This window comes from Phaseolus vulgaris, chromosome 10, assembly GCF_000499845.2.
Source record: "Phaseolus vulgaris cultivar G19833 chromosome 10, P. vulgaris v2.0, whole genome shotgun sequence".
In the NCBI taxonomy this organism is placed as follows: Eukaryota; Viridiplantae; Streptophyta; class Magnoliopsida; order Fabales; family Fabaceae; genus Phaseolus; species Phaseolus vulgaris.
In genome coordinates, this window is record NC_023750.2 from 12257011 (window position 1) to 12270524 (window position 13514).

General features: G+C 43.3%; 1 pseudogene; it reads right to left on the reverse strand.

Moving 5' to 3' along the window:
- Positions 1–350: 350 nt before the first annotated feature.
- Positions 351–3473, reverse strand: LOC137818334 (putative disease resistance RPP13-like protein 1; annotated as a pseudogene).
- Positions 3474–13514: the final 10041 nt, after the last annotated feature.

Below are 13514 nucleotides of genomic sequence, written 5' to 3' on the forward strand. Positions count from 1 at the left end.
AGATGCATTACAAATATCTGTCGCAGGACCAATTGTTATCACCTCTACCATCCCGACATGTAAATATGTATGCTCTTAATAAATCTATTGTATCAAAGGAAGTGTGGACTTTCTATAAGAAATTTTGGTGAAGGTTCTGATTAAATAAAATTGAACTAATTAATTATTTTGGTTTGATTAATTAGACCAAATATTATATGCTTTACCTTGGATAAACTCAAAAGTCATACTGATTTCTTGATGTAATAATTAAATTAAGTTAAATTATTTCAATAAAGAGTTAGTTAGTTTGTTTTGAAGGGATCTCATAAACAGAAAGAGATATCCGATCTTGAAGTACAACAACAAAGTGAAACATGAAAATTTAATCTCTTCCGGTGTCAATATTCATAGAAAAATAAAACTTCTAATAAGAATAGGAGATTCCTGTCAATTTCATAGCTATTATCTATCCAGACTTGATGACTTAGTGCCTTCATTCTATGCTTGTTTCAAGTGCTCTTCCATTTGAAATGGCTAGCAGCTAAAGAGTATGCAAGTGCGTTTGCGTTCGGGAATTTCAGTTGGAAAAGATATGGCTGACGAACAATCCTTTAATGTTAAAGATTGACGGCAAGTAGGTTGGATGTTAGCGATGGTCTCCATCATTGACTCCACCATTGGACCTCCTTCTATACGTTCCACCAAAAGAGGAAACTCAAGAAACGTTACTTTGTTGCTTTTGTGTATCTCTAATGTTTGAAGGGTAGGAGCCCTTGGACGGAAGAGACAAGAAGCTCACAATTTGTAATCCTGAGTGTTAGCAGAGCAGGAAGGTGATTAGGCAAGTCTCCCTTTAGTTTGGGGCAATCAACTATATTAAGACTCCTAAGTACAGGAAAAGCTTCTGAATCGAAGGAACTCCACACCTCCCAACAACGCATGTTATCCTTCTTATAAAAATGCCTGCATCAATAGTCTTCACAGAATTCATGTTTGAAATGGTAGTTGCCCAAGTGAAGGAAGCTTGAAACAGTTACAATCTTCTAGACACAGATTTGTTATATTATGGGAGGAAAAGTTTCCTACCCATTCTGGAAATCCAGTTCCTTTATAACCACTTATTGACAGCCCTTTCAGGTGCTGGTGAGGTTGTAAGTTGCTGAGTACATCTAATTAAATTTGGGAGTTGATGCTATTGTCGTTACCTACACACCATTCCAAGGATATACCATCAATGTGCTTCTTATCCATTATCCTGGCTTCTAGTTCTTCTTCACCATTAGTAACATTCTCTAATTTCTTAATACAAAACCAACCATGGGGATTTGGAAGTCCTCCCAGTTCTTTGATGCTATTCTCTTTATGCTTGCCCACAATATATAAATCCAACTTCTGTATTTGATTCAGTTTCCCCATTCTTTTAGGCATCTCTTTTATGGAAGTCTTAAAAATTTCAAGATGACGCAAGTTTGCAAGATTTTGCATGGCACTAGGCAACTTAGTCAGATTTAAGCACCAACTCAATTTCAAAGTCTGTAGGTTGTACAGATTACACAATGACTCCGACAGTGTTGCTGTACTTGTATGAGAGAGATTTAAATAACGCAAATGGATCAATTCACCAATTGAATCAGGCAGAGCAGGCGGAGATTGGAAGTCACAAATGATAAAACAAACTCTCAAATACTTAAGCATCGACACTATATTATGTGCTGCCTGCTCGTTGTTGAATGGAGAAATTTTACAATTGATCAGCAAGAAAGTTCTTGGAAATTTTAGTGTTTTGAAAACTTCAATATCTGAAATTGGAAATTGGATCACTGAATCTTGTAAAAGACAAATGACGAGTCTTTCTATCAATTTTGGTTTCTTTTCCAAGTTCATCTTCTCTAAAATAGAATTCCCCGCCAAGGAATGTTGCTAGATCAGGCATCAGGTCATGCATTACAAAATAATTACCCCAAGTCTGCTGACTTGAAAATTGAAAAAAGGGTCTGGAAACCAAATCGTCAAAATACTCGTCACCAAGTCTTTCCTTTTTTTCCTTTGTTTTGGTGTTTTTACAAGATCTTCAGCCATCCACAACAGGATCAGTTTATCTTTTTAAAATTCATAATCCTTGGGGTACAGTGAACAATAAACAAAGCACCGTTTTAAGTGTGGAGGGAGATAATTGTAACTAATTCTGAGTGCTGGAATAATTTTACACTGACTTTTAGGAAGTTCCCAAATGTCACTTTCAAGTATATTATTCCAATCCCTAACAGCGTGCTTTCTTCTCAACATTCCTCCAAGTGACTGTGCAGCTAAAGACAATCCATTACACTTTTTAACAATCTCCTTTCCAATCTTTTCTAGAGTTCCTCTATTCTCACGGCCTTCTGAGAGAGGAAATGCATGGTTTGCAAACACCAACCAGCAATCTTCGTTTGACAATTTGTTTAGATGATATATATTAAGAGAATGAAAAGGAACTACAACCGCTACACTTTCATTGCGGGTTGTCATGAGCACTTTACTTCCCCTCATCCCACATACTTGTAAGACTACTCCAGCTATCATAATCCTCGATCCAAACATCATCCAGGATAATTAAGAATTTTTTATTTCTGATCTTGTCCATCAACTCAAGTTGAAGTGAGTTAAGATCATTCAAATTACAAGACATCTTGGTGACTTCCTCTATCATAGTTTTTGTGACCTTCACAATATCAAATGTATCAGAAACACAAACCTATGCCTTCAAATTAAATATCTCCTTCAACTTGTGATCGTTGTAAACAGATCTTGCCAAACTGGTTTTCCCAACCCCACCCATGCCTACAGTAGGAATCACAGACACCTGTTCACCATCAGCTCTATCCTCTAACACCATCTTCAATATGACCTCCTTGTCTTTATCCCTACCATATATACCATATCCATCTTCCAGAGATGTTGGCTGAGCTTTCCATGGTTGGTTTCTCTCCACTGGATTCTCCTTCAAATCTAGACTCTCCTTTTGTTTTAAAATGTCATCTAATCTTTCAACTATGTCTTTCAACTTACTAATACTAGCAATTTTCTTCCTGTTGAAAAGGTGAGAAAAGGAATTGCTTACCTCCTTTTGAGTAGCAGCTCTAGTAGACACTTCATCAAGTAAGTCGTCAACCTCGTACACAACATCATTGAGAAGATCGAGCCACTCTTTGACATTGAAGTCTGTGATTTGTTTCTTGTCAGCATCAGCAAGCACAACTCTAACCACTAGCAGATGGCTCTTCATCTTTTGAAGCAACTTGTTAGGCTTCTTTCCACGGATGAAGTTGACAAGCTTAGGGGAAGCTAGCCTGTCGAAAAGAACGTCAAAGAAAGCAGAAAGGAGAGCACCGCCTACCACAGCTAAGGCCATGATCTCAAGAACTAACAAGTGATCATCAGAAAGGGGAGGAAAGGAATTGGTTTGGTTCAGAAACTAAAGAAATTTCAGTTAGATATATAATATTTTAGTTAAAAATTCGATGGTAGAGATTGAAGATAACCTGAAAAGTTTAGTGGTGGTGGGTGTCGTTTTTTAATTAAAGTGTATGAGCTACACATTTTTGTTTTGTTTTTTAGTGTCCATGAAAATATTACGAAACAGAGTCAATTTGTTTTTAGGAATGAAAAACCCTGCAATGGTATGAGAAAAAAAAATTGGAGTGCATATGTTAGTGCTAGCTACCCTTTGAAATCTAATAAAACTGCAGTTGTTGTGAGCAAGCAGCAAGTTGGTGACGACACATTATTTGAAACGTGTTGCTGTATTCATTAAATAAGAATTGTTTCACAAAAAACAATGAGGCAAAAATTTAACCTGTCACAGCCAAGTATCTCTCTTAATGCATAGTATTACTCTCCTCCTTCAAGGAAAATGCCTTTCGTTTATGATGTGCATTGGAACCATTAGTTTCTAGAAATGATGTCATTTTGTTATCCATTAATATTAACTAACACTAATTTTATTCTTGTTTCATGATATAGCCTTAAAGTGGGTTTAGGGTTTGTACTGGACCAAAGTGCTCAGAGCTCAACGTTCAGTGGTTGGACATCGCTGCATGGAACAGGCAGGTTAGCTCAATTATTGGGCCAGTATGACGGGCCATTTGATTGGGCCCCGGTTGTATGAGTAAGCCCGTTTTGGTATAATTAAGGTAATCCTTCATACGTAAAGCCTAGGCAGCTAGCAAAGGGTAGTTGTGGGCCTAGGGGTGCGCTTAGTGCATATGGGGTCTAAGCCAAGTAAGTGTTTTCTTTTTAAACCTAAGCCCATGTGTTTTAGGGCACGTAGAGGTTAGGTTGCATGTATAATGAAAGATAGTGAAGCACCATGTGTAGGGTGCCCACATAAGGAGAATGGACCCCAGACGTTGGTACATGAGTTGGTGCCCTGGTGGTTATTCTATTATTATTTTATGTACTCCCTTGACAAAATATTTTCCGGTTGGGTATGCTTGAGATGAGATTCTCGTGATGTTAAGTTGTCACAAGAGGTAAGCTGTAAAAGGGGCTTGAGACTTACTACTTCTTAAACTCTTATAAGCCCTGTACTGACTTGATCGTCGGAGTGCAATCAGCAGGTAGGACCCTCTTTGTTTTAACGGAGCTACGTTCCAGAGCAGCAAGAGATAGAACAGATTCCTGAAGAAATAGGCGGAGTTAGAGCTTGTCATCAGAGTCAACCGGCAAGCAGGTCAACTAGCAAGAACATTTGGCGCCCACCGTGGGACACGATAAAACCTGATCCCATCCACAATTGTGTTGGAGTTTTCCAGACGTAATGAGGAACACAAGGCAAGGTCCACTGGGATCTAAAGGAATGACACCCCCACTATACAACAACTTATGGAAATTGTGAGTGCCTTCCAGGAAGCAATGATGACATCCAGGGTTGAGGAGAGACTCATGGCAGAAGCTAGAGCTGAGCAACTGCTTAGACAAGATTAGTTGATGGCAGAAATAGACGTGTCACGAGCGAGCAATGAGGAGTTGCGCAAGGCCAATGAGGAGTTGCGTAGGAATTTACAGCAGCTTGACGGACACTTCGCAGGGGAGCGAGGCTCGATTGCTTAGCTAAGAGCTTGCCCCAAACCATTTTCGCAGGAAATTATGGACACTGTCATACCAGCTAATTACATAACACCCAATATTACTTTCACAGGTGTAAAAGACCCCGAAAGCCATCTGAACACGTTCAACGCCCAGATGATCATATCGGGAGGAACATACGCCATACATTGCAAGATGTTCATGGGTATGTTCATAGGCACAACATTGCAGTGGTTTGTTGGCTTTCTTGATGGCTACATCACCTCTTTCGAACAATTCATTGTTAACCAAGCCCGACCGCCAGTCTCATTCAATCTTTTTGGTGTAAAGCAAAGATAGAGAGAACCTCTGCATGATTTTCTAAACAGGTTTGGGGCGTTTACAGTAAAGCTCTTGACCCAAGATGAGGCCTTAATGGTCCATGCCTTTAGGCAGGGGATCATGCCAGGACTGTTCAGCGACTCGCTGATTAGAAATTCAACAAAAACGTTTGGAGATATACGACGACAAGCTGTCGTTCAGATTGGTGCAGAAAAGGCAGTATCTGTGAAGCACGACAACATGTACCCAGGGCAAGCCAAGCCCAAAAAAAGTAGTCGAGCTCAACCTCTGAGGGTCCACGAAGCTGCGACCGAAAAGAGGTCAGACGTAAGGCGAGCACCCTACACAGTTAGGAAGAACCAGCCAAAGACAAAGCCAAAAGAAAACTTGCCTTTTCGACCAAAATTTCGAATGACTTACAAGGATTTGTTGAGTATGCCAGGGATGGTGGATAAATTGATGTTCCCTCCAAAATCTGACAGGAACTTGGGGTCGCGTAAGGAGACATGGTGCGAGTTCCACAAGGGGTTTGGGCATGACGTGGAACACTGTATAGCCTTGGGCTATCAGTTAGCAGGCCTGATAAAAGATGGATTCTTGAAGGAGTACTAGGAAGGGAGCCAGGAGGGATCAAAGGAAGAAATTACTTCAGCAGACCAAGGACACGAGGTACCGGTCCATGGTGAGTTGAACACCATCTCGGGAGAATTCTCAAGAGGGGAATGTTCCGCCTCCAAGCGTAAGAAGTACACGAGAAAGGTGATGGCAGTAGAGGCACGGAGGTCTAACCAAACCGCCAAACCCGATCTCTGCTTTACAAGCATTGACTTGGAAGACGTGGTCCCACACGAGGATGATCTAGTGGTGATATCCGTCGTCATCGTGGGAAGAAGGGTACACCGAGTTCTCATCGATTAGGGGAGCTCGACTGATGTGATATTTTGGGTAACATTTAATAACTTGCAATTGTCTCCTGACCAGTTGAGACCATATGATGGTTACTTGTTTTGTTTTGCTGGAGATCAGGTGGAGGTGCGGGGGCATGTGGAGCTGAGGACGACTTTCTCAGATGGCGCCTCATCTCGCACAATTAGTATAAGGTATTTAGTAGTTAATGTTGTTTCGGCCTACAACTTACTTATGGGAAGACCCTCCTCAAATAAGTTAGGCACGATGGCCTCGACGAGGCACATGAAGATGAAGTTGTCCTCCCTCGAGGGAGAAGTGATCATCATATGAGAATAGCCTGAAGAGCAGGAGGGGGGGGGGGCGGGGGTGTATGGTGATGAAAAAGAAGGAAGTTCAACGATGAGAGGCGTCTGGTCATCAAGGAAGATACGTAGAAGCTCTTGAAAGTTGGCCACATAAGGGAAATTCAGTACCCTGAATGGCTAGTGAACGTTTTATTGGTAAAAAAGACCAACGGAAGGTGGAGGATGTGCGTTGACTTTACAGACCTGAATAAGGCCTGACCTAAGGATTCTTATCCACTACCCAACATAGATTCCTTGGTGGACAGCACTTCAGGTTGTCGATTGCTGAGCTTTCTGGACGCATTCTCAGGGTACAATCAAATCCATATGCACCCCCGTGATGAGTGCAAGATCGCCTTCATGACCGAGCTCTCCAACTACTGCTACAAGGTCATGCCTTTTGGCCTAAAAATGCTGGCGCAACTTATCAGAGGTTGATGGATAGGATCCTCGCCCCTATGATTGGGCGAAATGTACAAACATGATCGTCACCTCAGAAGAAAAGGATCAACATGTTGCTGATTTGGAAGAGCTATTCACCATAATAGCTAAGTATAACCTAAAGTTGAACCCAAAGAAGTGTGTGTTTGGGGTGGAAGCGGGGAAGTTCCTAGGGTTTCTGCTCACTAAATGGGGGATAGAAGCGAACCCGAACAAGTGTGCAACGATCATAGGGATTAGAAGCCCTGCCAGAGTGAAGGAAGTACAATAGTTGACTGGGCGTATGGCCGCCTTGTCTAGGTTCTTATCAGCTGGTGGATAAGGGGTACCCTTATTTTTAATGCATGAAGAAGAACAATCATTTTGTATGGACTCACGAGTGCGAAGATGCATTCCTCAAGTTGAAGGAGTACCTGGCCAGCCCGCCTGTCCTTTGTAAGCCACTGTCAGGTACTCCTCTTAGTCTTTATTTTGTAGTTACTGATCGGGCAATCAACTCAGTCATTGTGCAAGAGCAGGGAAAGGTTCAAAGGCCTATCTACTTCGTGAGCAAGGTACTGCAAGGGTCGGAGGTATGATATCAAGCTATTGAAAAGGTAGCCTTGGTAGTGGTATTTACAGCTTGGCGACTCTGCCATTATTTTCAAAGCTTCACTGTGATAGTGAGGACAGATCTGCCATTCCGCAAGGTCCTCCAGAAGCCCAATATAACAGGTCTGATGGTGCGTTAGGTAGTCGAGCTATCTGAGTTTGACGTGCAGTACAAACTCAGGGGGGCCATCAAGGGCCAGATATATGCTCATTTCGTGGTAGAGCTATTAGCCAAGGCCACCCAGGTGGATGGCGGTGGTTTCTAGTGGGTCCTCTTAGTGGATGGATCTTCTAACCAGCAAGGTAGTGGTGTTGAGATCGTTCTAGAGGGACTAAATGGATTATTGATCAAGTAGGCCCTGAGATTTTCCTTCAAGGCTAACAACAACCAGGATGAGTATGAAGCTCTGATATCTGGGATGTTGTTGGCCAAGGAGCTGGGCGCTTGAAGCTTGCTGGTAAAAGGTGACTCGTTGCTGGTGACCAGGTAGGTTACAGGTGAGTATTAGGCCAAAAACCCATAGTTGGCCTCGAACCTCAGGTATGTTACATTTTGAAGGGAAGCTTTCCCCGTGTTTGAGCTAGTGCATGTTCCAAGGGAGCAGAATGCACAAGCAAACCTGCTGTCCAAGTTGGCGAGCTCAGGAAAAAGAGGTCGACAAAGGTCGGTTATTCAGGAAACCCTAAAGTTACTCAAGACCATTGAGGAGGCACCGATCATTAATTGATACAAACCAAGTAGCTATGAAGATGACCAAATAAGCAAAAGACAAAGCACATGGCGAGCAGTAATCTCAACAAACAATTCAAGACCCCACCAAGAATCTCATGGACCCGACCAGAGGAGATGGGCATAAACCAGAGCACCAACTATTGGTCTTCTTAAAATATAGAATATGTTGTAAATAATTTTGGGCTCACTTTAGGGGTCCATATAGCAAAGATAGGTTAGAATAAGGTGCCTTTAGCATAATAAGGGGTATAGTTATCATTTTAGCTTGTTCCTAGCCCTTTAGGAAGGAGTACCTAGTTTCTAGAAGGACAAACCTAAGGTGCGGGTCAAACCCTAAGGCTGCCCCTTTTTTCCCTTTTCCCATCCTACCCCTCTTGCTTGTTTTTCAAGGTTCATTCACCTATAAATAGGAGGCCTACCCATTGTATTTTACATGTTGAATTTGAATGAAGTAATGAAACTCTGCACAAATTGTGTGAGCTCTTAGTGAGGCTTATGTCCTCTTAGGTTTGAGGTCTTATCTTGAGTGATTGGGAAGCTCTCAAGTGGCGGCCAACAAACACTCATCATGGAGCACATCACCCTCTAAGTGGCGTGACATTTCTCACCCACATTCACAAGTTTTTCTCATTCCATTTCTCCATTTCATTTATGTTCTTCTCTCTTTTTCTCTTAATTGTTGTTCTCGATTTTATCCTCATGAATATGAGTATGGTGCATCATTTGGGAGGCTATGTCCACCATTGATGTTAACCTTGCCCCCATTTTCAATTCCGCAATTATATTTCATTCTCACCATATCTTGTTTTTTCATCTTTCTGTCTGTGAACTGAACCTTCACACTTACTTAACCACTTGGTTAAGTTTGTATCCAGTGGGAATCTTCCTTAGGTCCTCGCCTCTAGTTGTTAAAATCTCAACCTTAAGTAAAAGTGTCACCATACATGAAAACATCTAAAAATCAACTCACACCATTAACACAAGAAACTTTGAAAGTGCCCAAGATAATCACCTATGGCTTATCTGCGAGACGTGGTCCCACACGATAACGACCCAATGGTAATCTCAGTGGTGATGGTAGGGAGAAGAGTGCACTGAGTCCTCGTTGATCAGGGGAGCTCGACAGATGTGATGTTCTGGTCGACTTTCAACAAGTTGCAGTCGGCAGGTCCCTAAGCAGGAAGCACAGGACCAGATCGCCGAGGTGATAACACGTCATCTGGATGCCTTTGCATGTCTGCCTCAGACATGCCTGACATTGACCCCGATTTCTTGTGCTATTGTCTTACCATGGACCCATAGGTCTGACTTGTGCGTCAGAGGCGAAGAAAGTTTAACGATGAGAGGCGACTGGTCATCAGGCAGGAGACCCAAAAGTTGTTGGATGCCGGCCATATAAGGCAGATCCAATATCCTGGGTGGTTAGCCAACGTAGTGCTAGTCAAGAAGGCCAATGGAAAATGGAGGATGTGCGTCGACTTCAAAGACCTAAACAAAGCGTGCCCAAAGGACTCATACCCGTTGCCTAGCATCGACGCCCTATTGGACAACGCGTCGGGCTGTAGGCTCCTTAGCTTTTTGGATGCCTTCTTCGGGTACAACCAAATCCGGATGCATCCCAAAGATGAGTGCAATACGACATTCATGACGGAACACTCTTGTTATTGCTATAAAGTGATGCCCTTTGGGCTCAAGAACGCTGGCGCGACCTATTAGAGGTTGATGAATAGGGTACTCGTCCCTATGATAGGGCGAAACATTTAGGCATATGTGGATGACATGGTCGTCACCTCTCAGGTAGATGAGCTATTCACCACGATGGCCAAGTATAGAGTGAAGCTGAACCTCGAAAAATGTGTATTTGGGGTAGAGGTAGAAAAGTTTTTAAGGTTCTTACTCACCGGGAATAGAGGCAAATCCCGAGAAGGGTGAAGCGATCGTAGCTATGAAAAGCCCGATCTCTATAAAAGAGGTGCAACATTTGACAGGGCGAATGACCGCTTTATCCTGATTTATATCGGCAGGAGGGGATAAGGGGCATCCCTATTTCTAGTGCTTGAAGAGGAGCAACAGGTTCGTGTGGAAGTGCGAAGAATCGTTCCTCTTGTTGAAAGACTATTTAGCCAGTCCCCCAGTGTTGTGCAAGCCGTTTCCAGGTACTCCGCTCCGCCTGTACTTCGCCATCACGGAGCGGGCGATTAGCTCGGTCCTCGTCCAAGAGCAGGACCACGTGCAGAAACCCATATACTATGTCAACAAAGTCTTGCAAGGGTCCAAGGTGCGCTATCAAGCCATCGAAAAGTCAGCCCTGACTGTAGTGTTTGTAGCACGGAGGCTCCGCCACTACTTCCAGAGCTTCACTGTTATTGTAATGACGAACCTTCCCATTCGCAAGGTCTTACAGAAGTAAGAGGGTCTATCAAAGGTCAGGTTTATGCTGACTTCGTGGTAGAACTCTCCTCGACGGTCGAACATCAAGAAGAAACAGATTTTCGGTGGGTCCTCCAACTAATAGGGCAGTGGGGCTGGCGTCATTTTGGAAGGGCCAAATGGGTTACTGATCGAGCATGCCCTACGGTTCGCCTTCAAGGCTAGTAACAACCAGGCTGAATATGAGGCATTGGTCGCAGAAATGTTGCTAGCCAAGGAGATGGGTGCTAGAAGTGTGCTAGTGAAGAGTGATTCACTACTGGTAACGGGGCAAGTCACAGGTGAATACCAAGCCAAAGACCCACAAATGGCCGCATACTTGGAATATGTCATACTCTCGAGAGAAACTTTTGTGGTGTTCGAGCAGGTACACGTTCCCAAAGAACAGAAAGCCCGAGCGGACTTGCTAGCAAAGCTCCCCAGTTCAGGCAAGGGGGCAGGTAAATGACAGTTATACAGGAAACCTTGAAGACACCCCGAACCACCACAGGCTGCACAGTAGAGGTCCAATAGGTAAGTGTCTCAAAGGACGAAAAAAAGGTCACCGGTCGTTGAATCAGGAAACCTTGAAGCATCCCGAACCACCATAGGCTGCACAGTAGAGGTCCAACAGGTAAGCGTCCCAGAAGACGAAAAAAGAGGTCACCGGTCGTTGACTCTTAACATTGAAGGCACCCCAGATAAGCACATACAATTCATTAAGGGGAGAGACATTGCACGTCTGCCTAGTCAACGAGGGTAAACCTGGATGACGCCCTATAGACGCTACTTGGCTGATGGAGTGCTCCTGCTGGAGCCAGCGGAAGCCAGGGTCATCAAGAAAAACGCAAATAGGTATACCCTGGTTGATGGGAAGTTGTTTAGACATGGTTACACTCACCCTATCCTGTCTTGTGTGAGTGGTGAGTAGTGCATACACATCATGGCAGAGCTCCATGAAGGTATATGTGGGAGTCACATTGGGGACTGAGCTCTCTCCTCAAAGGCCATTCGGGCGGGTGACTACTAGCTGACCATGACGGAGGACTACACAAAGTACGCACAACGATGCAATCAGTGCCAATGACATGTCGAATGGCATCACGCACCCTCGGAGGAACTACAATCAATCCACCACCCATGGCCTTTTCACACCTAGGGGATTGATATCTTCAGACCGTTTCCTCTAGCAGTTCGTCAGATGAAGTACCTCGTGGTCGCCATCGAGTACTTCACCAAATCGATAGAGGCCGAGCCCGTTGCACAAATCATAGCTCACAAAGTTCAACACTTCATATGGAAGAACATAGTTTGCCGCTTTGGAATCCCAAAACGTTTGGTGTCTGACAATGGCATCCAATTCGCAAGTCAGCAGTTAGGCAAACTATGAATGAAACTCGATATCAAGAATGTGTTCACATTAGTCGAGCACCCCAGACGAATGGGCAGGTGGAGTCCGCCAACCGAGTCTTGTTTAGGGGTCTAAAGAGAAGGCTGGAAAAATCCAAAGGAACTTGGGCGGATGAGGTCCCTAGAATTGTGTGGGCCTTCCACACCACTCCCCAGTCCACCACCAAGGAGACACCTTTTAGCCTGGTGTATGGTTCGGACACCATGATTCCTATTGAAATCCAGAAAAGTTCACCTCGTTTCTAGAACTTCGTGGCCGAGGAGTCTAACGAGGAGAGAAAAGTGAACTTGGATTTGCTGGACGAAGTCAGGGAGGAAGCACGCATCAAGGCCGAAGCCTTAAAGAGAAGGGTGGAGTACAAGCACAAGTCCAACTTGAAACCTCGACAGTTCCAGGTTGCCGACTTGGTGATGTGAAAAGCTCACCTCTACCAGCTGGAGAACAAGTTGTCTCCCAAATGGACTAGCCCATTCGATGTGTGATGTGATCACACTAACATGATAGGGATATGATATAAACATGTTATGGATTCAATAAGAGTTGGAATATGATTAGGCACTTTTTAAGAATTGGATCAATGTTCTTAATCATTCAAGAACTCACCAAAACACAAGAACCAAGCCAAACTCACATAGAAACCCATCAAGAACAACAAGCCCATGGATAAAAACTCAAGAACACAACATATATCATTTATACCCATGGAGGTCGTGACCAAAACAACAAGAACAACCAATTTGCACCGATTAAAATTGAATATAAGTGCAACAAATGAAAGAGGACATCATAAGGAAGAGATTGCACGGATTGAAAGTGAAAACAAACAAGTAGAACAAAAATGGGTAATTTGGAAAGTGAAGGGGAAAATGGACTTATGTGGATGAAGCTCTTGGAATTGTGCATGCCACTTCAAGGGGTGGATTGACTTCAAGATAAGTTTTGCCACCACTTGAGAGCCCAAGATCTCCCAAGATAAGACTAGAAGAGGAGAAGACACAAGTCTCTCACACTCACTCACCAATTTGGTAGAGATTCTTTACTTCTCAAAAATCAATTTCAACTTGTCATTTCAAAGACCCAAGCACGCCTTTTATAATAGAGAGGGCTGGTCACAAATGTACAAAAGAGGATTTTGAAAGGTCACCTTCTAATTCCTTCTAAGACAATCTAGCGCCTAAAGAGAGAAGGAGTGTAAAAAGGCACTCTTCTAGTTTCTTCCTACCAAAACTAGCGACTAAAGTGCTATACAATGGAGGTGTCTTTTAGGTTTCCCTCTTTAGCACATCCTAAAGCTATTCTATATTAT